We start from the raw sequence: 26,598 nt of genomic DNA, 5'->3' as shown, positions 1-26,598 counted from the left end.
AGTGAATATGTTAGAGTTTTAAGTTGTAAAAATCTTGATTTATTTCCATATATCTAAATTTCACATAGCATTTAAGATTTAGAACAATGTCTATGTTCTCCATGAAACTTCTTTAAGACTATGCCAGACCCACTTGAGCTTTTCTACTTGGTCTGCTGTTGTTTAAGTTAGCACTTAATGATATATTTTCCTCATCCGTTAAAATTCTATTCTGAGGGAATGTTGAGTGTTATAAATATTCAAGTAAAATACAGAAATCCTGGTAAGGAATAACCCATCCACTTCCAGGAAAGAACTTATAAATAAAACTATGCATATGGCTATATATATATATATATACATATATACATATATATGTACATATATGTCAAATGGTATACTTCTCTAGTGTGGGCTAGATAGAGAGAATAGGAGAGAGAGCTTAGAATTAAAATGTAACAAGAAAAAAATTAAATTAATTTTTTAAAAAATTATATTCTGAGGTCAAATTGGACATAGAGATAACTCTGCTTTCCTGAAGGCTAGCATAAAACAAAAACCTGAGCTCAGCCTAATTATCCTGATTACTGGAACACTATAGTCATCATCAACAGGTTACCTTTTTGATATTTTGAGATATAGTATGGGCATGTAAAATGGTAGTCAATTGGAAGTATCCTTTTCAAAAGTTAAAATGTCCTGCTTGAAGATCACTTCTAAATACATAGTCCAGGGATGGAGTACATTAGAAATCATGAAATCATGGAATTTACAGCCAAAAGAGTCTTTTGAGATCTTGTAACTGAACCTACAAATTTTATAAAAGAAAAAATTTAGACCCAGAGAGTTGAAATGATTGACTCAATATCACATGGATTGTAATGGCTGAGCTAATATAAGAATGCAGATCTTTTCACTTTGAAGCAAATGCTTTTCTCACTAAATCATTAAAAAGTCAGTGAGAAGGAACTATATTACTAAGTTAGGAGAAGTTATGAGAGAGAATTAACTACCATGATGAAAGGATTAAGCAAGGTTCAAAGAATAAAGGTCAGGCAAATAAGAGCAGAGAAGGTTGTCTATATACATGAAATGACTGAGAATTTAATTTAGCTGACCTGGACCCAGTTAACAGCCCTTCAACTATAATGTAAAAGGAATATTTACCAGTCCAACTATGTACAAAGAGAGCTATCAGACTATAAATTATTTTCAGTCTAGTAAATCACGGGAATCTTGTGAAGATTTTTCTATCCTTGTTGGTAAAGGATTGAAGAAGGTGCCTAATGCAATCTTAATTGCTTCATGTGTATCGTCATTTCTTTCAAACCATAGAATAGACTCCCGAAAAACAGGCACCATAGTGTTTCTTCTTTTGTCTTCTCCATGTCTAGTGAAAACTATGTCATAAACTAACCACATTACCTCAGCAAATAGCTTAACCTCCTTAGGTTCATAGGGACGTTCATTTATTTCTCCTTTATATAAGACCTTTTTAATATAATTTTTAACTCATTATGAGTCTATGGAAGCCTGTTGATCCATTTCAATGATTAGAATGGAATATCAAACCAAGATGTCTTAATATATTATTTATATAGAATTAAATCTGAATGTCACTAAGGTGGCATGTGTATATTTCAGTTGGACTTGCTAGGTAGACAATGGCAACAACAGGATCTGTTAAAGACAAACATAATTCCATTTGACTTGGAAAAAGGAACCAGCTTTGCTGATTAAGTCCACCTGCTGCTGTATTCAAAGACACAGAGTCTGTTGGTCTGTGGTAGAGGGAACATTAAACAGTATAGAATGGAATAGAAGCTAGGGATATCACTTGATTCTTATGTCATGCGATAGAGACTGGACATGTTATTTCTTGGTAAAGAGAGTTCCCGGGTGACAAAATTGCTATCACTAAAGATTGGCATCTTTTCTGCAGTTTTTATTCTTAGACAGTTAATAATAATCATCGGCAGTATCATTACAGGTATTAGGATAAGCACTTTACAAATATTGTATCAGTCTTTACAACAACTCTGAAGATAGATGCTATTATTATCCTCATTTTACAGATGAGAAAACTGAAGTACACATAAGTCCCAGTAGCTAGATAGCAAGCCAGCAGGGAGGACCCCAACCCCAAACAAAGTCTGAACCCTGAAAACACCAGGTAAAAGAGGACTGAGTAGAGAATAAATCACTGCTAAGTCAGAACTTATACATAAAAGAGGAAAAAAAAAACCTCCTCATAGGCAACATCTTGGCCAAGGATAAGTCAGACCCCAGCCACAGCAAAAAAAAAAAAAAAAGCTTGGATCTATACTCCCTATATCCCAGTATCCCAGGAGCATAAATAAAACAACAAAAATGAGCAAAAAATTCATTTGACTGAAGTCACATAGCTAGCAAGTGATTGAGATCACATTGGAGCTCAAGTTTTCTTGACTTCAAATCCAGGATTCTATTCACTCTATTTATAGTTGGCCTAAAGAAATGAAATGTTAAATGACTTGCCGATGAAATAGTAAATGTCAGAGGCAAAATTTGAAATCAGGTCTTTCTATGTCAAGGTTGACTCTATCCGATCTATTTATTTCTCATATATGAGAGGATGATTAAAAGGTTCTTTCTGCATGTCCCTTATGAGCTACCTCCTGTGCAACTCCAAATGCCATGGCAGTTAGGAACTGACAATCTTCTTTATTAAGAATTCTCTAAGAATTAATAACATTACGTAGTAACGATAGAGGGAGAATGATGACACTGATAGAGTAAGAGTAGCACTACATACTAGCTAAATAATTATTACATTGTATTATTTGAGCATCAAGGGGGAAAAGCCCTTCTGGCTCATATTACCTTCCCCACTGACCCTTTTAATGAAGCTGAAATCTTACATTTTGCTCACCCATCTGAGTTATAGTTAAAGAATGTTGGAACCAGAATGTTATTAATAGAATAAAGCTCAGAAGTTGTTTACTATCATTCTTACTCCTAAAGTACTGAAGGTCCTTCAAAAAAAAGGCCCTCTAAGACAGATGAATTCTATCAAAGCAAATTGATGTGATTTACTGGAAAGTGGATGGCAGAACCCATTCCCCTACTAGTCCCCACATGTCTGCCACTTTATGACCTTGGGTAAATAATTTCCTTTTTCTGATGCTGTTTCCCTCATTTGTAAGACAAGAGAGTTGATAGCTTCTATCTCATACTTTATCAGTCTGAAATTCCATGAAATCAATTAGTATTTATCAAACATTGATTGTTCAGTGCTTTCGATGAGCTTATAGATTATTTAGGGAAGCAAGACTTACTGAAATAAAAGGGAAAATAATAAAATAGGATTAAACATAACAGTTTAAAAAATAAGAGATTGAAATGTGACTAGGAAGTATGTGTCGGAATATCTAAATGAGTGGTAAGGACAATACCTAGCTCAAGATGCTAGTTTTATAGTTCTAAAGCACCAAAGAAATCATCTAATTTAACGTTTTCAATTTTAGATGAGAAATCTGAGGTCAAGTGAGGTAAAGTATCTTATTCAAGATCACAGAGCATCAGAGGAAAGAATTAAACCCAGATCTCTTACTTCAGTTAAACGCTGAGGAGTAAGAAAGGAACAATCACTTCAAACAGTGAATTCTTGATAAAGGAGATATAAAACCAACAGAACTTCAGTTCTTCATTATGAATTAATAAATATTTAGTTTTCCCCCTTAAGACTCTGAAGATACTAGACAGAAGTGAACTATAGCCTATCTCAATTTTTTCAAAGCACCTTGTCTGGAGTTTTCTCCTTTGTTCATGCCACATTCAATTATATACTTATTTCTATGTATCAATAGTACTTCAAGAGAAATTCAGAAAGTTAACATTTTATTAAGCATTATGTACCAGGCACTATGCTAAGTATCTGAAACACAGTTCATTCACTGTCTTATTTTAGAAATCAGGATATTATTTTCCAGTCCAATGACACTTTCCTGTATCACTCACAGGACCTTAAATGTTATATATACCAATTATTTCAGTATTGGAAGATAAACTACATCTGAACCATTCATCTTGGTGAAGTGAGATTGATGGCCCCCTACTATGTCCCTCAAATTTGATTATTAACTGTTAATTTTATTGTTCTATTCTTTCCAATCTAAAAGTCAAATATTTTTAGTAAAAAAAAAGTAAAACAAAAACTGAAATATAAACTGAACAACTCTATTTCCTCTTTGTTACCCATTAAAAATTGTTATATTTCATTCCTCTGAGCAGGAGTTCATTAATGTCTGTCCTTCATTTTTGAAGAAGATCACAGCATCATTGAGGTGATGCTATGATATGCATGTGAATTGGATTTTGAATGAGGGGTGCTGAGCTAAGTCATCAGCCTCACTTTCTCCTCAAGAACCATCTGGGTCCAGTGACCACATATGAAGCAGAATGCCTGGAGACAGCCCAATCAGGGTTAAATGACTTGCCCAAGGTCACACAGCTAATAGATGGCAAGTGTTTGAGGCCACATTTGAACTCCCATCCTCCTGAATCCAAGGCCAGTGCTCTATCCATTGTGCCACCTAGCCATCCCATCGAAAATCATGGGAGTGGGAGATGTGGAATTTTAGTAGCTGAGAAATCTACTCTCCCAAAATTTAGACTGGATATTAAACTATACTATATTTTGTTATATTTTGTCACTGATTTTAAAATACATTAATTACCACCCTCTCAAGAATCCTTACATTTACTCCCTAGTAACCAGGTCCTCCTTGTTTTGGAAACACAAATCTACAATAAAAATTTCTTTGATTGTCCCTTCACTTTTTGAAGGATGAAAAAAAAATAAAGAAGTGAAGAAAAGAAATTATTTCTTTATCTGACTTAGGGAGAGAGTTCCAGTGGATGTCTGATAATTGAAGCCTACATTAACTACCATATCATGTCCCCATACTGGACATCTTACTCCTCAACTATTTCCTTTCTTTCCCAGAAGTCTGTAGTAATCTCCAAACACAAAGTCATTTCAATGTGTACTTTCATTCATCTTCACCTACACTTTTACTACCATGACCCTCCTTAATTCCTGAATTTCTATACAGGTTATATCTTCTTAATGTACAATGCTACTCTGTCTTCTCATTTACACTTGCTATTTCTTTTAAATGTGGCATATTCTTTCAAAGTCAATGTCACCCAACTATATTACAGTAGTGACTGTGATGTCAAATTTTTCCTTTGAATAAGCATCCCAAGTTCCCTTTGCTTGTTATCTAGTTTGGGCATTCCTATAATGAAAGCTAATAAAATAGGTTTTTTTGACAGTTTCTTTCTGGTACTTTTTTTCTGTACATTTCTGGTTATAGCTACTATCATTATTCTTCCTTCTTGAATTAGAGCATAAAACTTATGCTCTCTGGACTGATGAATATACATAAGCACTTTTTGCCCTCTTATTTTTTAGTAAAAGACATTTTGATTAAACTTAAAGGACTCAAAGAAAATATATTCTTATTGATCCTAGTTAGGTATCATTCTATCCTGAGCAGAAGCATATAATTCCTATATATTCCATCTAATGTATTTTCTTATTCTGTGTATGTATGTATTAGCATATACTTGTTTCCCCTAAAGGAACCTAACTAATCCAAAAAAGCAAGAGGGAGAGAGAAATTCAGTTTTTAAGTGAAATGGTATTAGACAAAAGGTTTTTGTGACAGAGAATAAGATCAGTAGGTGGGAAATGTCAAGAAGAAATCTTACCTCTACCCCATTCTCATTTTGTAAAAGACTAATTATGCTCAAAAGTATTTTTAAATCATACTTTAAAATAATATAAAAATTGAATTTCCTAACAAGGTAGTTTAAGTCATTCTACAAGAATTTTTCCCCTAGAAATCTATTTATGTTCCAAAAAGATGTTTCTCATTAATTGTTGCTATTGTTAAATGCTATTATTAATCATTGATATGTGTTTTCTGGGATAACTAGATATTTTCTGGGATGACTGGAATTTGAATTTTTATCCCCCCTTCTTTAAATTTGTCAACCCAGATTTATTTTATTTTTAAATAAATTATATTGTGTCCTTAGAGAATTAGATAAGGAATTTAAAAGGGGTTATTTAGCAGATACTGACCATAACAGGGATGACAAATTAGATTTCCTTCTGTGAATTCAAATCACTTGTTCTTTCTATGATGATAAAATTTTGGACAATATATTTTTCCCTCTCTACTTTAGACCAAGGAAAATGAAATATCTCATTATCCTGGATATTGTGTAAAACAGCAAAAGCAACTGGTAGAGTGAGAATGAACCTGTTATTCTGGAAGAGATGATTGGCTTCTCTCTGGAGCCCTCATTTAGGATAATTTCCAAGTCGTTTTACAAAGAAGTATCAACTCCAAAGAAGACTCATCAAATAAGTATTAAGCACCTATCATGTGCACTTCAGTTTTTGAACTGATGAGGATATAAGAAATATGAAAAAGCCCCTCTTCACAAGGGCTATGTTCTAATATAACCATGGATTACTATGATATAAAGTAGGGAATGACAGGAGGAAAAGAGAAATGAGACAGTGAACTCTGAAAGTATTTGAGAAGAGAAAGCAGATAGTATTTCCATCTTAATGATATCTATGAAATTATTCCATGGCACATCAACTGAATCTTAAAGGAAGACAGAATTTTCTTTTCTTTACTAAATTTTATTTTTAATTTATGGAATACAAAACCTTTCCAGAACATAGTACATTTTTTAAAGATGAAAATGAAAAAAAGTTATTCCCTTTCAAATATTCATCTAAATTATCATCTAAATTTTTTTCTTCTGCCCCAATCCTAGAGATGGCGATTAGATACAAAGGTGTATGTATGTGTATGTGTATGTGTATGTGTATGCCTGTATATTTATTATTCTATATCTGCTTCTATTTATCTGTTCTTTCTCTAGATGCAGATAGCATTTTTCATATATCCCACACATTAATTTGAGTGTTTATAATAGTTAAAATAACTTATTCATCCAAACAATATTGCTATCACCATATAAAATGTTCTCTTGGTTCTGTACATTTTGCTTTTTATCTCATGCAAACTTTTCCATGTTTTTTCCTAAAGTAATTGGGCTCACCATTTCTTATAGTATGGTGGTATTCCATCACAATCATATATCACATATTCTACCATTCCCTAATTGAAGACCAGGATTTTTATAATGAGAATCAATAGGAAAAGTACTCTATAGTCTTTGGGAATGATTTTGAAAAATACATAGAAATGAGAAACATCTTGTCAAGTTTGGAAAATAGAAAAGTCATTCAATTTGCCTGTATTGAGAAGTGAAGGAGTTAAACTGTGGGATGGGGTAGGGGCGGTTATAGAGAAATAGTAGCATGCCTTAAATATTAAGGTAGAGACAAAGGAGAGCTGCTGGTGTTCTCTGATAACAGGAGTGACAAATCAGACCTCTGATTTAGGAATATTATTTTGGAGACTGTTTGGATATTATTTGGAGAAATATTAAAGAGGAAAAAAGACTGATATAGTAGGACCAGTTAGTAAAAGCTTCCATTCTTGTTTGGATCCAGATGAAAGATGTGCCCTTCAGGTTAGGCAAATCATAGACTAAGAGTGATCTGAATAATATAAACTATAGATTTTTATCAGGCGTTCAGTTTGGACATAATTTCATTTTATAATGGAGAGACCATTTTCCATTTACCTTTGATTTTTTAGAGTTGTATACTTGTTATTTTTTGTGTATTTCTCTTTCAATTTGGACAATGTATTTCTATGTTCTAGATTAGAGTATGGCAAGTGGTATAAGAAATGAAGGAGCAGGTGCTAGAAATGAATGGCAAAAACATTGAGGAAATACAAAAATAGAAAAACACAATGTGGGATTAGTTACAAATTTCTCTTAGCAGACTCAGGGATGAATTAAGTAAGAGAGGTATGGTATCTTGAGCCAGAAAGGTGTGAAATAGTTAATAAAGGAGGAAGTCATTAGTTCAAAAACCACAATCAATTATTAAATGTTTATTAAACACCTACTATTGCCAGATGCTATGGATTAACTGTGCATGGAAGCTAAGCTGGAAGGATGCTGATATAATTCAATAAGACCTAAAGACATCAAGAATCCTTTGCAGAAGAGGTCGAGAATTGAACCAGAACACCAACCCAATCTTCCAATTCTTCTTAGAAAGTGTCCTTCCAACTCTGTCTCCTATGTTTTGTTATCTTTGAATCTAATAGAAAGAAAGAATCTTCAGATGATTCAGTTACAATTTACAGAAAAAGGTTGATAATATGTTAAAAGATTTTATAATGAATCCCTTCCTTTTACATCAGACAGAGGCACTACAACATGAAAGAAATGAAATGATTTGCCCAGGTCAATTAGTACAGAAGTCAGGTCTCTTGGATTTCAATATAGTGTTCTTTGCATTGCATCAAGTTTGCTATATAGATAGAAATCCAGAAATCCAGAAATAGATATATAACTATATAGAGAGATATAGATATAGAGATAGAAATTTATGTATAGATACAGATAGAAATATATTGATACTACTTCCTCTCTACAATCAAGGGAACTGAAAGTTGCAAGTATAATAGAATACAACCATTTACTTCTTCAATAGAATTCAAATAATATTTACTGTAAATTTTAGAAAGGGAGGCTATATGTCTTTGTGCTATAATCTTTCCTCTTCTTTACAAATTATTCACCAAAGACTATCATTTTATGACTCCACCATAGCTTATAAGGAAAGGCTATGAAGTCAGTAAGAATTGAGCAATTATATATATACCACAGAAACATACATATTTATCTGTAGGATTTGAAATGCCTAGGTGGGGGATGGAGTCAAGGAGCCAGAGGAGGTACAATTTAAATCCCAAAAGAGATACAAAAATAACATCTTGAAAGCATCTCACCACAGTTAGGAATAGTGAGTGCCCCAAGAATACATTATTATTATTATTATTATTATTATTATTATTATTATTATTATTATTATTATTACTATTGTGGTGGTGGTGGTGGTGGTGGTGGAGCTGCTGCTGCTGCTGCTGCTGCTGCTGCTGCTGCTGCTGGTGGTAGTGGTGGTTGTGGTTATTGTTGTTAATTTTAAATTCATACCATGGATTAATCATTTGGAAGTTTGGAACAAAAATGGAAACATAAGCACAGCTTGAAGTCCCATCTTTTCCCAGAAACCTTCTGTTACTATCGGTGTCAAAAACTCCCATCAATGAAATCCCATGCTATGTATACATGTGTGTGATATGCCACAGACATATTATCAACTTCTCATTTATAATAATGAACAGAATCATTCTCTAGAAATTTCTATGTATATAAACTATCTCCCTAATCAGATCTTCATTTCCAAAAGTGGCAGAAGGTGAAGGTTTGGGAAGAAAGAAGAGCCTTATGCTCATCCCAAACCTTCACCTTCTACAACATGATAAAAACTTTGTGTATATGTGGATGTATATATATATATATATATATATATATATATATATATATATGTATATATATGAATATATATGAATATATATGTATGTGTGTATACATTGTGTATATGTGTATAGACATATATGCATATATAAATAATAGGTTTAGATAGGTATATAGATATGCACTTTTTGAAGTTCAAAGAACTCCAAACTCCATGTCAAGCACAGGAATACTTTATTCAATGTATGCAAAATCTCATCAAAGCAATTCTTCTAGGAATATTCACTACAGGATCTGCCAACTATGCCCCTTTAAAATTAGTTTGAATTCTTGTGCTTTAGAATTTAGACTTTCCCACTGTTATTGTTCATTCTTCCTTTTCTGATCAGATGTTGCCTGGATGATTTTCTTTTACATCACTTTTTATAATCATTTGTATTGTGCCTTTGAACTCTCCAGGATCTTTTGGGTCATTTTTATTTAAAATTCTTCAAAGTTTGTGGTGTTTTCTTTTTTGTTGTTGCCTTTTTTTTGCAAAGCAATGGTGTTAAGTGACTTGCCCAAGGTCTCATAGCTACGTAATTATTAAATGTCTGAGGCCAAATTTGGAGTCAGGTCCTCCTGATTCCAGGGCCATTGCGCTATCCACTGCACCACCTAGATGCTTCATGTTTTCTTATTATATTCATGTAATCATTTAATCTTGTGGAATAAATATAAAGTATTAAGGATTTATTGTCTGTAAGTAACCTCTTTGGGTCTCAGTTTCTTCAAATATAAAATTTGTTGTCATTCAGTGGCCTTTGTTAGTCCATTTGGGATTTTCTTGAAAAAGTTACTAAAGAATAACTAGATGGTACAGTGGAAAAAGTACCAGCCTTGGAGTCAGGTGGATCTGAGTTCAAATTTGACCTCAGACCTACTTGTGTGACCTTGAGCAAGTCACTTAACCCAATTGGTTGCAAAAAAAAAAAACAAAAAAAGAAAAAGATACTGAAGTAGTTTACTATTTTCTTCATAAGTTCATTTTAAAGAGGAAAGTGAGGCAAACAAATTTAAGTGACTTGACCAGAGTTACATAGTAAGAGTCTGAGGCCAGATTTGAACTATCCACTGAGCCACCTAATTACCCTTCATTATACTTTCACTATACATATAAAGCATGGTATGGTATGTCATATTCATTTAATATCCTAGATTATTTTTGTTGCTACAACATCCTAGTTAGAGGAGAACTGAAGTTGGAATCCAGCTTCAGACACTTAACACTTACTAGCTGTGACCTTGGGAAAATCACTTAACCTTGTCTCTCCTCCAGGGTCATTTCCAGTCATCCTAATTCATATCTGGCCACTTGGTCCATATGATGCCAGAGGAGAAAGTGGGACAGGTGGCTTAGCATAGTGCTCCCTCATTTAAATCTAATTCATGTGTTTCTCATGGTATGACCTCTCTGATGTCATGGTCTTCTTTGAAAATGAAGGATGGGGGCATCTAGGTGGTGCAGTAGATAGAGCACCGGGCCTGGAGTCAGGAGTACCTGAGTTCAAATCCAAACTCAGACACTTAATAATTACCTAGCTGTGTGGCCTTGGGCAAGCCACTTAACCCCATTGCCTTGCAAAAACTAAAAAAACAATGAATGATAAAAATATCTCTCAGAATAACAATAACAATAATAATAATAATAATAATAATAATAATAATAATGACTCACCATTCATTCCAACCAGCAGTCATACTCAGATTTTTCAATGAGAGGGGGGAAAATGTTTAGGGCCCCCACTTTCCATCTATAAAGTACTTAACTAGAAATGATTGAAGACATCCAAAACTTCCTATAACATATCTGACAATGAAAATGAAAACTAAAAATGCCATATAGCTACCCCTCATTCACCCAACCAAATAGGAGGTCTATGATGACTGCCTCACATTAATGAAATAAAAATAAAATACTGATATCAGTGATCATAAAGTCTGCCTGTTGTTGAACACTTGAGTTTGGATTCTCTAAATAATAATATGTGTTGAAGAGGTTAGCCCACCAGGCAGGTAGGTTGATGCTCCATTAAAGGTATGCAATTTGTTATTCTGTGCTTCTGTGTTAGACTTCTCTTTAACTCATTTAAAAGGCAGATTTGAGGCAAGATCTCTGTGGGAAACATCCAGACTCCAGGTTACCTAATGTTCATTGTAAGTCTCAGCAGAAGACACTTTGCATGCAAAAGCATTGCTCATCAAGCCTACAATTAAGGGATCGATTCTTTCTGTGCATGCACAAAAAACCAAGAATTATTAATTACTGATTAATAGGTAGCAAGATTAAGTTGGACACCAAGAGACACTAAATGTCCAACTCCCTTCTCTTATCCATTTTTCACTACCAGAGCTGATGGAAGAATGGAGAAGATGAATGATTCTGCATGATTCTGCAGAGATGCTTCTTTTCTCCTAACCATAGTCCTTTTGATGCATTCTCCGGTCATGTGAGACTCTTTGAGGTTTAATAGCTCTCAATAAATGTCAACTCATTTCTAGCATGTTAGTCCAGCTGACCTTGCTGTGTGTATGAGCCAGAGCACAGAACCCAAGGGGGTCATAGATGCCCTGGCCCTTTCATCTCCTCTGATAAGATGCTTTTGTTTTCATTTCACCATGTTGTACCAAGAAGCCCTTAAGGAGAATAGGCAGGTAGAAAGCATTAGGAGATTTCCAGAGTTTCCTCTGATTGGGAACAGAAATGACTTGTGAATGCTTGAAGAAAACCCAGGTTTTCTACCTCCTTTTTAAAAATTTCTTTTGCAGTGATATAAGCATGCTTGAGGGATGTTTTACAAGACACTGATCTATATTTCCTAGTTCTGAGTTTCTGAGAGGCAAAGGAGTCCCAATTATTTCCTTTAGGCAGGTCCTTGCCTTTGAAAATTTGGGAACTATCCAACATAGGTTTTCTTTTAAAATTTAAATAAAAATAGTAATTATATTATTTATCATTGTTATTATTATTATTAACAGCAATAATTATAATAATTACCCTTCAAGTATCAATTTAGGCTTCATTCCATAGCAGAAAGAAGACTGAATTTATAGACATATGATTTTGAATTCTAACTATGCTAACAAGGTAACCTATATTATTCTGGACTGGTCATTTTTTTTCTAGGCTTCATTTCCTAATCTGTAAGAAGAAAATTTGAAAAATGTGATTTCTAGGGGCCTGTCCCCTTCTAAATTCTATTATCATGATAATAATTCTATGCAACAATATTCTACTTTATAGCTTGCAAAAGATTTTTCTCACAACCACCCTGTGAATTAAGAAGTAAAAGCAAAAATGAGACTCTGAGGCTGAATTCTGGGTCAGACAAAATAACCAGGCTGACTGGCAGGATTATTAAGGAAGCCCAGTGTTTGCTGGAAGAAATAGTTCCTTGGATAAAAGTAGCACTAGATGAAAGCAAAACATATTATTTTCATGTGGTCATTGCAGGCCCACAGGATTCCCTCTTTGAGGTAAACTTGAACTATTTCTTCCAGAAGAATATCCAATGGCTGCTCCTAAAGTACATTTCATGACAAAAATTTATCACCCTAATATAAATAGTTGGAAGAAATATGTTTAAATATTTGGAAAAATAAATGGTCTCCAGTGTTGCAGATCTGAACAGTGCTGCTCTCAATCCAAACTTTGTTAAATGCTCCCAATTCAGATAATCCATTAGTAAATAATGTAACCAAGCAGTGGAAGACCAATGAAGTCCAAACCTTAGAAAGAGACAGAGCAAGGACTAGGCTATATGCCATGATAATATTTAAATTCAATCTCAGAATCAAGTATGCATCACTACTCCTGTTCTGCAAGATCTCTTCCTTTTTACTGTGCATTTAATGAACACAGTCTTAAAAACCCAGATCATCTTCAGCTCTTTGGTGATTAAATGAATATTAGTCTTGTTTTGATTCACTGTTGTAAAGCAAGGTGGGCAGAGGCTAAAAGCATTATCTGGATTGTTGTGACATTGTTTAAAAGCAGTGGTCCAACTCTGCTTTTATTCATTTTTCCCATCCTGGTTTAAGTTTCAGCATTGTAAATGAAAGTAATTACCAGACAGATGCAGGAGTGGTTTTTACTTCCTTTTTTGTGTGCTCCTTTTCCTTTTTTATGGTGATGATAACTGCATTGGTTAAAGCAGCTAATCCATTGTACTTTAGAACAAGTGCTCTAGCCAAGTCGGACTCTTAGATGCTATAGATGGACAAGATTTTTTGAACAAAAATGGGAACATTGGGGCAGCTAGGTGGTGCAGTGGATAAGAGCACTGGCCTTGTAGTCAGGAGTACCTGAGTTCAAATCCGACCTCAGACACTTAATAATTACTTAGCTGTGTGGCCTTGGGCAAGCCACTTAGCCCTATTGCCTTGAAAAATCTAAAAAAAAAAAATGGGAACATTAACTTCATAGCTCCATTAATGTTGCTATTTTGCTGACCCATGTACAAATCTCCCTTCAAGAAAATATTGTGCATTTTTGTATGACTTGTCTGGAAACTTTGGGTAAATCTTCTGCATCAGTAAAATATTTTTTGTTATTCTGAAAAAAAGAAGTAAAAGCATCATCATCAGTCATTCTCATTTTATATATGAAGAATATATAGTTTAAGAGACTTAAATAGTTTAAGAAAACCATTAAGTGCATTATTCATTCAGAAAAAGAATCTTGAATCTAAACTTTCTGATTCCAAGTGCAGTATTCTTTCCACTACATGCTGCGTTCAAAGCCATTACTCCACAGTAAGGTTCCAGAGTTGCTCAGTAGTCAACAGTCTGAAAGAGATGTGTTCAAGCATAATAGGCCTAAAGATATCACTAGCTTTTAACTTTAAGGTGTTTAAAGTTATATGTGTCCCCTAGATCAAATTACTCCTAGGGAAACACAACTAAAGGCTATAAGTCCCTGACATATCCATCTACATGATATCTTTGAACAATGGGTAGACATTTATTTTGAGCAGAGTTAACAAAATAATTATACCTGTGCTTTTGGAATTTCAGTTTAATAGCTAGATGAACATTGCATTGATCAATAGAAACAGGGAGAATAATCAGAAAACGACTATAGTGCATGAAAGGAAGATCTACAATAGGATGATTATAGCATGAGTGCAAAGAGGATGAATATGAAAAATGAAGAAAAGAGAATTTCACAATACAATTAACCTTGCCACAATGGGAATTTCCCCCATCAAAGTTTATATATGGGATCAAGATAAGAAATTAAATGAGAACTTTTAAGGAGGTTTGTGAAAGCCATAGATGATACACAAAGGTCGGCAGATAGAGAGAAAATGTTTAGAAACTCTGAAATGCATAAAACTTATGCATAGTTGTTGTGGCTTGCTTCACCTTGAGGCCCACAGTGACAACCTCCCTCCCGGAGGGTAGCTGAGAAAAAGGAGTCAAACCACCACTTTCTTATGCCTCCAGCTCAAATTTATTACTGCTTGGCTTCTACATATACTGTTAGGTCTTCCCGGGTAGAACAAAGAGAATGAGGTAATGGGGGGAAAACAAGTGGGGTGTACGTGCAGTGTCTTGCATTACAGGATAAGGGGGTACATTAGGGGGGAGGTGGTAAAACACAGCTGTGTCTTGTGCTTGTGCCCTCGGGCTGTGGGGCTGAATGTCCAGCTCCCAAGAAATCCAGCGCACCTTATCACTCAGGGCGGCATGCCAGCTCCTGAGACTGTCCAGGTGGCCATCCATCAGAATAACCTGTGTTCCCATATGTAGTATTGTATATTATTAACCCAAATTTTATAATAAAATACTATAAGCACACCATAAAAAAGGAATTCAGATTTCTCTGATTTGGGGGGGGACAAAAAATTGTATGTGAATTTTCTGGATCATGGGGTCATACCCCTAACCCCCCACCATAATGTTGAAGAGATAACTGTACTTGACAACAATATTTGACTTGGTATAAAGGAGGATGGTGGGGGGAGGGGAGGCAGTGAAAATGCAGAGGTGAGGATTAACTTATAGATTTTAAATCTAGTTGCCTGGAAGAAAGGAGGTGTCCTCAACAGAAATAGGAAAATTAGAGAGTAGAGTAGTATTAAAAGTTTATACAAGCTGAATTTAAGATGCCTGTAGATTATCTAGATAGAGATGTCAAATAGTCATTTAGAACTTCAGGTCTAGAGCTCAAGAGAAAGGTGAGACCCGGGTATGCAGTGATAAAGTTGTCTCTTTAGATTTGAAAGCTGAATCCATGGAAGTGATATCACTAAATCACATAAAACAAAGAAAGATGATCCAGGACAAAACACTGAATTTTACCAACTTAGGTAGGATGTGATGATGAGAATGCAAAGGGACCCCAGTGGATACAAAGGAAATCATGAGAGAACCATGGAAATTAAAACTCTTGAAGGAAAAAGTAATCAAAAGGAAGGGATTGTCATTGGTGGTGATGGGGGGGGGGATGAACTACAGCTAAGTCAAGAAGAATAACATCTGAGAAAAGGCCTTTGGTTATTACAATAATGAGATCACTGATTACCTTGGCGAAAGCAGTTTTAATCAAATGGGGAAGATGGGAGCAAGATTGCCAAGCATATAATATAACTAGGAGGTGTAAATGGACAGGAAACAAGTACAAACTACTTTTCCCAAAAGTTTGGCTATGTAATGGAGAAGAGTTAAAGTAAGGCAATTTAAGGGCATGGTAAACAATTATTCCAAGGATAGGGAAGAATCGGGCATCAGGGAAGGAGCTAATGGATATGCAGTGAATGAATATGATAAAGACATAATTAGAAAGCAAGAGCCCAGAGGAATCACAAGAAGATGGAATGAGGGACACAAGAGGATGCTTTTCATTAGGAGAAGGAAAACCACATATTCTTGGACTGGAGCAAAGGAGAGGATAAAGGATGTTGTACAAATGGCTTGAAATGTGAAGAGGAGCTCATAACATCTAGTCTCTTTTTTATTTCAATGAAGAATAAGAGGAAGTTCTCTGATGAAAGGGAGGGAAGAGGTTCTAGAGGATTCTTACAAGAAAGGATAAAGTTTGGAATAGTTGACTTTGTGGATTAGCCAGAAGAGGAGCAAGATAAAGAATAAGAAAAAATAAAAGGATTGAGAATACAGCAATGAGGGCCAAATTGAATCTGAAAAGCAAAAATTTAAGTGACTTCCATTAGTATCATTGTAGGACTTCCTTCTCTGATGTTCAATAATAGTACACAAATGAAGAAAAGCTAGATGGTAGCAATAATACAGATATAAAGGTTAGAAAAGAGGGGATTAATCTATCAGAAAAGATAATGTGACAGAAAAGGAAAATAACAAATGATGAATGGGATAGTAAGAACTGGGACACTAATGCATTTGTGGTGACATTATTAAATGATCCTTCCTTTGGAAAGCAATTTGGAACTATACCTAAAGGATTGTAAAACTGTGCATACTCTTTGAACTAGCAATATTACTTTTATTAGATCTGAATTCCAATGAAGTTGAAGAAAAAAGAAGAGGTTCTTTATGTACAAAATGTATTTATAAAAGCTCTTTTTGGGGGCAGCTAGGTGGCTCAGTGGGTAGAGCACTGGCCCTGGAGTCAGGAGTACCTGGGTTCAAATCCAGTCTCAGACACTTAATAATTACCTAGCTGTGTGGCCTTGGGCAAGCCACTTTACCCCATTTGCCTTGCAAAAATCTTTAAAAAAAAAAAGGTTAATTTTTATGGTGGAAAATTTTGGTACATGATAATGATGGAATATAGAAAATGTGCTATAGAAAATGATATGGTTGATTTCAGAAAAACTTGGGAAGATTATGTGAACTGATTCAAATTGAATATGAACAGATACCAGGAGATCATTGTACACAGTAACAGAAGTATTGCGGTGATGACAGACTGTTAATGACTTAGCTATTCTCAGCAATATAATGATCCAAGACAATTCTGAGAAAGAACTGATGGAGTATGAATGCATATTGAAAATTACTTTTTTGACTGCATTTTTCTTATTTGTCATTTTGCAATATGACTAATATGGAATTGTTTTGTATGATTGCACATGTATAATCTATAACAAAGTTTCTCTCTTTTCTTTTTTTTTTAAATATTAAATTTTCCAACTACATAGAAAGGTAGTTTGCAACATTGATTTTTAAGGCTTTGAGTTTCACATTTTTCTTCCTCCTTCCCTCCTTTCCCCTCTCCCTTAGAAAAGAGTAATATAATATGGGTTAACATGTACAACCATGTTAAACACATTTCCATATTAATCATGTTGTGAAAGAAGAATCAGAACAAAAAGGAACAAAACATGAGAGGGAAAAGAAAAATATGAAACATTTGTAATTGACAAGAGTAAACTTTGTTCTTCATTAAGCCTCTATACTTCTTTCTTTGAATGTGGATGGATTTTTTCCATCACAAGTTCTCTAGAATTGTCTTTGATTATGGTACTGCTGAGAAGAAAAAGTCCATCATAGTTGATCATCACACAGTGTTGCTTTTAATATGTTCAATGGTCTTCTGGTTATGCTCACTTCACTCAGGATCAATTCATATAGATCTTTCCAAGCTTTTCTGAAGTTCATCCACTCATGATTTCTTTTTTTAATTTAGTAATTTATTTAGTATCATCCATTTGTAAATACATATTTGCAAGTTACAAAATTTCCCTCCACCCTCCACCCAGGAGGGACTACTCAGGTTAACATTTTACACACATATATTGTCAAACATATTCATAAATTAGTAATTTTTGGCATGAGGAATTAGGATTAAGGGGAAAAATAAATAAGAGATAATTTTATAAAGTGTTAATCAGATTTGGAAGGTTTTTTTTTTTCTGTGTTCTGTTTTGTTTTGTTTTTCTTCCTCTGATTGGGGGTAATGTAATCCATAACCAGTCAAATACAGTTGTCCTAGCTCTCTGGACTGTCTAGAGGAGTTGCTTGCATCAAGGTTTTTTATCTCATAAATCGTTTATTTGTACATTGTTCTCTTGGCTCTGCTCACTTCTCTCAGCTTCAATTCACATAGGTCTTTACAGGCTTTTCTGAAGTCTACCCACACATGATTCTTTCTGAACAATAATGTTCCATCACATACAAATACCACAGTTTTTCATCCATCCCAATTTATGGATATTCCCTCAATTTCCAATTCTTTGCTGCTACAAAATGAGCTGCTATAGATTTTTGAACATACGGGGTTTTTTTTTAACCTTTTCTTATAATCTTTTTGGAATGTAGATCGAGTAATGCTAAAATGCTCTCCTAAAAAGGTTTGGGTTAGTTCACAATAGTTCTCTTTTCAAGAAATGGGGAGGGGAAAAGAAGAAAGGCAATTGGAATTCAAAAATCATAAAAAAGAATTAAAAATTGTTTTTAAATGTAATTGAGAAAAATTAAATTAAATTAAAACATTCTTTAAAAAAATGTGCAACCATGATGGTCTTCTTCATTTCAGCAGTACAATAATCAAAGATAATTTTAAAAGACTTGTGATAAAAAATACCATCCATATCAAAGAAGGAACTGTGGAGTTTGAGTGAAGATAAAAGCTTATTACCGTCAATTTTTGAAATTTGTCTTATGTATTATCTCTTTTTATCTTTCTAATGTTTTCTTTCTTCCATTTGGATCTGATTCTTCTTTCACAACATTTTCAATATCAATTTATGGTTAGAATCTCTATAAATATATCAAATTGCTTTCTATCTGAGGCAGAGAGGAAGAAAAGGAGGGAAGGAGAAAAATTGTAAAACAATACCTTGAAAAAAAAATTGGTAAAAACTACCATTGCATGTAGTTGAAAAAGAAAACAAATAAAATATTTTAAAAAAAGAAATTCCTTTAACCCAACAATTCCAATTCTAGGTCTATATTCAGAAGAAATTATAAAAAAAAAAAAAGGAAAAAATCCTACATGTTCCAAAATATTCATAGCAGCTCTTTCTGTAGTGGCAAAGAATTGGAAATTGAGGAGGTGCCCATCAATTGGGGAATGGCTAAACAAGTTATGGTGCATGAATACTATGGAATGTTGCTGTTCTATAAGAAACCATAAATGGTCTGACTCTAGAGAAGCATGGAATGACTTACTGAGATCTGAAACAGAGTGAAGGGAGCAGAATCAAGAAAACAATGTACACAATAATAACAACGTTGTGAGATAAACTTTTTTAATGGAAGCAGCTCCTCTCAACAGTTCAGAGAGCTTGGACAACTGTATATTCCCAACCAGGGAAAGAAAAACAAAATAAAACACACACACACACACACACACACACACACCCTTCAGAATCTGAAGAACATTTTATAAAAATTATCTCTTATGTATCTCTTTCCCTTGATCTTAATTCCTCATAACAAAAATTACTAATCTGTAAAAATGTTTATTAAAATATGTATGTACAATGTTAACCTGACTGTTTGCTGTTGAGGGTTGGGAATGAGAAGAGAGGGTGAAAGGAAATCTGTAGCTTAAAAATATATGTGTGCATATGGATAAAAATAAATTTTTAAAAAGCAGAGAAAAAAAGAAATGTGCAAATTGCTATATGACAAGAAAGCTAGTTATTCAAGGATCAAAGAAAGAATACAATTCAATTAGGTGATTTGTTAAGTGGTGTGAAGATTTTAAAGGAAAGAAAGTAAGGCATCAATAAGTGTCCTTTAAAGATTTTCTTATTTTTATCGGTGCGATAAAGATAACTCTACAGCTATTCATTATGTACTTAGTGGCATCCACACAGCCCTTTCTCTGTGTATATTTATGTTCATAATTTAAAATGTGACAGAGTCCACACTAAAATAGGAGTGGAAAATATACAACCTGTGACAATTATGTGATAAATTGCTACATCTATTATTTTTAATTTTTAGTAATGGAGTTAAATGACTTATCCAGGGTCACACAACTATGCAATTATTAAATGTGTATGCGGCAGGATTTGAAGTCAGGTCTTCCTGACTCCAGGGTCGGTGCTCTATCCACTGCACCACCTACCTGCCCCTACAATCTATTCTTTATTAAACTTCTTTAGGTTTATTTCAAACTGAACTAAATACTATCTTCAAGCTAAGATCATTCAACAAACATCTCCTTCTAGGCCAGGCTTGAGAACAGTTTCAGAAAAGGCAGGTAAAGACAAAAGAAAATTAGATTGAATAATAGTGTTAGGGATATTGACAGATAAGAAACACTAGAAAAAAAATTTGCACACTTTAATGATCAGAAAAATGCAAAGTAAAATGCATTTTAGTTATCACTTCACAAATAATAAATTAGCAAAAACAAAATAAAAACACAAAATTCAGTTAGTAGCATTGAGGAGAAACAAATGAAGTTATTCATTGCAAGTATGATACACCAGTAGAATAATTATAATTTATTTTTTTTTGGTTTTTGCAAGGCAATGGGGTTAAGTGACTTGCCCAAGGTCACACAGCTAGATAATTATTAAGCAAGGCTAGATTTGAAGTCAGATCCTTCTGACTCCAGGGCTGATGTTCTATCCACTGTGCCACCCATCTTCCCTTTTTGAATAATTTTAGAAAACTATTTGACTGCTCAAAGTAGAGTCATTAAAATAAGATCATCTAAGGACAAAAGAAAAGAATTAGCAAAAACAATTTTTATTTTCTCATGGTCTCTGACTCCAACCCTGGTGAAATAAGACTAAAACCTCTGGGGGATGATTTATTTTTTCTAGAGCTGGAGGAGGTCCAGTATTTTTATTCTACTCTTCCCACCTCCGGACTTCTGGCCTAGAGACTGCTCCCAACTGTCAGCTGAATTTAAGTTTCCAAATTGGTAGCTCTAGAGCAGGGATCTCCAAAATATAGCCACAGGGGGTACAGTGCAATTTTATTTGGTCCATCTTTTCATGAGTGAAAAAATAAGATAATAATTAGCAATTAGCATGGGATGTGAATTAGATTTTTAAATTCCATCACTAATAAATAATCTCATTGATGTTAATTTTCTTTGGTGTTTTTAAGCAATATTACAGACAGAATATATTACATGGAATTTTCAATCTGTGGGATGTTTTCTATCTGTAAGATGCTAGATTAGTCTGTATGCAACTACTGCCTTCACCTGTCGTATTGATGATGCACATTACCCCACTTTCTAAGAAGTTAAAAGTACCATGAATTTTCATAGTGTTTGCTAAACCTAACTAAGCTAAGACTACAAATTAACTATTATATTAGTGCTTTGTATTTTTTATTCTGGGAGTGGCCTCAAATAATTATTTTATTTTAATAAGACCCTGAGGTAAGCTAAAGTTGGACATCCCTGCTCTGGAGATAGAAGACTGCTTAATGCTTAAGCACTTTTCTAATTAACAACCTCTAATATTTATACTTATATAATAGCCACCTCCCCATAAGGTATGCATTACTATCTTTAGAAGGGTAGGAGTAGAATAAAAGTTAAATGTTTTAAATATAAGGTAATTCAGTATTTCCTGATCATTGCACAATTATTTGTATTTGCAAAAATGAATGTGCTGAAAACAGATTATCATTCCCAGGTGGCATTGTTAGTCTTTCAGAATCAGTCTTGCTATAGTGACAAATAAAAAAATGTGCAAATACTCCGAAATAAATAAATCATGGCTGCTTTGGTTCTGTGGCCAATAAACAGTACAACAATAAAGAAAACATTTTTGTTTTAAAAAACACCAACATGAGCTGACTTCAACCTGTTTTGTTTTCTACCTTTTCCTTTATAACTATTTACATGTTTTTCAATGCATAAATATCATAATAATTTTCCAGTCAATTCCTCTGAATCTCTATCAGGTTACTTGCTCTGTCCATTTATGGCGATTTACTTTTCTTTAATGTGGTGCTAATTCACATTAAATTATTGTTTCTTTTCCTTTGTTTTACTAAGCATTGTTTCATGTAGGTTCTTCTAGCTTCCTTTATATCCCTTGTATTTGTTGATCCTAGTTGGAATATAATACTGCTTTCATTATATTAGTGTACTAAAGGGAAGAAGATAAAGAGATCAAGAAAGCCAAGATTCTCCTCTTACAGATGAAGAAATTAAGATACAGAATGGTGATCTTATACAAGATCAGATATTCAAAGAGTAGCATATTTAGCATTGAAACCCAGGAATCATGACCTCCAGATCAGTGATATTTTTTCCTATAATATAACACTAATTTATTTTAAACTTCTCTATTGTGTCATGAAATTATACGGAGAAAGGAAGGAAGGAAGCAAGGAAGGAAGGGAGAGAGGGATGATGCCTGTCTTGCTGGCCAATTTATCATTTACTCATAACTAATACTTGTCTCAGAAGAATGCTGAAGTGGCAGGAGACAAAGATTGACAAATTCTTCTTTATTTTACCAAATGCCTGAGTTTAAATATCCTCTTTGTCCCTGATTAACCCCCAATTCAAGTGTCCAATTAGCAAATCAAACAAATGCTTCCCAGCCAGTGACCTCAGATGGTAAAGTTTATTTCCTCCGGCTAATACTTCTAATACAATGATAATATCATCAGTTTAGGGTTAACACAATGATCCAGGAGGTGCCACTAAGAAGATCTAGAGATCTGACCCAGAAGATTAGGCCAAAGTTCACCTTGGCAAGAGGGCTATTAGGCCATTCCCAAGCACACAATGACCTCTCTGTGAGGGAGGGAGGAAGGAAGGGAGGGAAGAAAAAGAAAGAGAAAAAGAAAAAGAAGAAAAGAAGGAAAGAAGGAAGATATGAACATTTTGATTCCATTTAAAATCACCAAGTGTAGATATCATTTAATATTATGAACTATAAATTGATCAAACAATGATTACTAATTCTCTGATTTTAAAATAATATCACAAATTAGTTCCCTCAAGATGCTCATCAGAACAGTAGAGAAGGTATAATAAACTATTTTAATCTCATTAATGTTATGTGTCTAAAGGTCTTTAAATTCAACATTTACCTAAGAAAGAATTCCTTCTATTACATTAAAAAGTAGTCATCCAGTCACCACTTGGAAGACTTCCAGTGTTAGACAGCTCTACAACTCTCTGTAGATTGCAAACACACACACACACACACACACACACACACACACACACACACACACACACACAAACACGCACAGAGATTTGAAAAATCCTGTGGGTCTCTGATCATTAGTTTTTTGTTTTTGTTTTTTTTTAATTAAACTGAATGCTTCTTACATGCCATTGAATGTGTCTGAATAAGACAGGTGCCACAGAGGATAGGGCTCTCTTCATGAGTTCAAATCTTACCTCAGATACTTATTAACCATATGACCCTGGGCAAATTACTTACTCCTGTTTGCCTTAGTATCTTTATCTATAAAATGAACTGGAAAGAGAAATGAAAAGCCACTCCAGTTTCTTTTCTAAGAAAACCCCAAATGGGGTCATAATGCAATGGATACAACTTGAAATGACAACAATTTGGGAAGACATACCTGATTTTGTACCAGAGAATGGGGACTCTAATCTCAGCTCTGCTTCTTACTCCCTGTGTGAGCTTGAGCATTTTCACTTCCCACGCTTGAGGTTTCTCATTTGAAAATAGAATGATTCCAGTTATAAATCCCATGATTCTATGCTGTGATTTGTGTATAGGAGTCCTAAACACAAAATATCCTAACCCCACCCCCAATATACACTAACATTTTAAATAAACATGTCACCAGATGATCCTGGGCTATGCCAGTAAAGTAGAGATCTTGGGAAATCTGGATAATTTATAACTAATCTGAAGAGTAACATGATATAGCTCTAGACTCAGAAAGACCCAGGTTAACCTAAGCTTTCAATTTCTACTTGTTTTACTTGGACAAAGCACAAGACCTGGGCTTCATCTGCACAGTGAAGAAACTATACTAGTTGATCTCTAAGGTCCCTTTTGGCTCTCAATCTGTGATTCAATGATCAGCTTATGTAATTTTACAGAACCAAATCACTTAACATTTAGACATCAGATGATGAGTTTATTTGGACTATGAAATGCACCATGCTATTAAATAGTGTTTGATGCCATGATGCCCTGACTATTCTAAAATGGACTTAATTTCTAGGTTTTCAAAGAGATGCTATATTGAGACCCTTGAGTTCAAATTCTGACCCTGAAGCTCACTTCTAATCCTTAGAATGTGAACTCTTGGAGGATAAGCTCTGTTTTTGCTTTCCTTACACCATCAGCACTTAATATAGTTTTCAGCACATGGTAAATAGGTAATAAATTCCTGTTGACTAACTTACTGATGATGTGACTTGAATAACTCAATTTACTTAACTTCTGTAGGTTTTAGTAGCCCCATCTGTTAAATGAGACTTAGGTCTATGGTATCTCTTAGCTATAAATTTATAATCCTTTAATATTGTAAACTTTAAATGTTCTTTACATAGAAAATATATTTAAGGGTGACCTTTACTAGTGCAAATATGCTACCTCAAAAGGAATTCATCAGTATTTGATAAATGTCTGCTAGACCAACAGGTTTGAGTCACATTGGAAATGTGTCCATTATATTTTATTTTTTAATAGTAGCACTCTGAAATGGAATGAAGCACATTTTATGATATACAATTCTTACTTTAAATGGTCATTTTTTTCAGAAGATGCTATTATAGTTGAAACAAAAATGGCAATCTGCTAGATTCTTTTAATAAACAAAAGCTATTTAACTAAACCATCAATTACAACATCATGGCAGGAAGATGGGATCAGCCATGCTGAAATAATCCAGCTGGTTTCAGATCTGTCATCACAGAATATCCATTTTCATCTCTTCCATCCCCTACAGATATTTATATGTATTTTAAATGGGATACAGAACAGCACTGATTGAAAGAAGGATTCTAACTCTTTTGATTCTGTGATTATGTGCCTTCACTGATTTCCATGTGAGTTTTAATATTAGGCTGGGCATTAGATGTTGAATTGTCTCTGTACCAGGAATATGTGAGGAAGTAAATTGTCTCCTATGACCTTTGGGAGTGGTCTGTGTTTCATTTTGGACAATTTGACATGATGAAACATAAATATATTTACCTGTTTTTATTTCTTCAATATTTCCTTTGGCCCAGGATAATGAGAATTTTAAAAAATACAGCAATTAAACAGAAGAAACAAGAATGGAACAGGGATAGCTAGATGGCACAGCTTGAATAGTGATGAACTTCCAGTCAGAAACTCTTTTTCCTCATTTTCAAATCTAGCCTCAGACACTTACCAACTGTGTAACCCTGGGGATGTCATTTAACTATTTTTAACCTTAATTTCTCATCTGTGGAACGACCTAGAGAAGGAAATGACAAACCTTTTATCTTTTTTTTCTAGGAAAATGCTACAAGGGGTCATGAAGAATTAGACAGCTGGACCACCACCCCCAAATTCCTGAAAGCAGATTTTCTGTAGACATTATGGAAGGATCAATGAGCTTCATTCATCTAGAACCTTCAGAATGGAACACTGTGAGTCAGAAGGCCCTATTCAGTTCAAGGGCCAGCAGGAGAAGAGATTACTATAATGTGAGGCACCTGACTTGGTGAAGAGGCTAGCTTATGAGGAAACTTTTCTGAGCAATGTAGACTAAGCACCTTCTTTGCAATTTAAGCTGTTAGAGTTGCCTAGAACTACTTATTTGCCCAAGTTCTCACTGACAAAGCTTTCATGGCTCCAAGATCAGTGCTCTATCTACTTCTCCATACTGCTTCTCAACCATTTCTTTTATTTAATGCTTTTAACTACTTTTCCCTGGTTTATTATTAGAGGTGTTATATTCCTTTGCAAGTTAATATTAGAAACTTATCGTGTAAAACTAGGGCAGGTAATTCACACAGTGGATAAAGTGATGAATCAACTATCAGAAAAATCCATATACAAATCATACTTGAAACAATTACTTAAGTTATATGACTCTGAACCTGGGCAAGTTGCTAATGTCTTTTTTTCCCCTGTTTCATTGATTGTAAAATGGTGATAACAAATAAGATATTATTTGTAAAACACTTATCACAGTTCCTGGTAAAACAGTAAGTGCCTAATAAGTATCTATTTTCTTCTTTCCTTCCTATAAAAATGAGGGAGTAGAAGGGAAAGAAAAAGCAGA

At 34.2% G+C, this 26,598-nt stretch overlaps 1 long non-coding RNA gene and 1 pseudogene across 1 annotated transcript in view; one reads left to right on the top strand and one right to left on the bottom strand.

The window, feature by feature from the left end:
* The window catches only part of LOC141521847 (uncharacterized), a 91,305-nt gene extending 67,274 nt beyond the window's left edge, over window positions 1-24,031 (bottom strand). Inside the window, exon 1 of the long non-coding RNA XR_012478071.1 lies at window positions 23,947-24,031. This is a non-coding gene — a long non-coding RNA (uncharacterized LOC141521847). The remainder of the gene's footprint in view (window positions 1-23,946) is intronic.
* On the top strand, window positions 1,849-13,345 carry LOC141508374 (ubiquitin-conjugating enzyme E2 N-like; annotated as a pseudogene).
* Window positions 24,032-26,598: the final 2,567 nt, after the last annotated feature.

This window comes from Macrotis lagotis, chromosome 1 (genome assembly GCF_037893015.1).
Source record: "Macrotis lagotis isolate mMagLag1 chromosome 1, bilby.v1.9.chrom.fasta, whole genome shotgun sequence".
Taxonomy (NCBI): domain Eukaryota; kingdom Metazoa; phylum Chordata; class Mammalia; order Peramelemorphia; family Peramelidae; genus Macrotis; species Macrotis lagotis.
The sequence above is the reverse complement of the archived record's forward strand: the minus strand, read 5'-3'. Positions and strand labels throughout refer to the sequence as shown.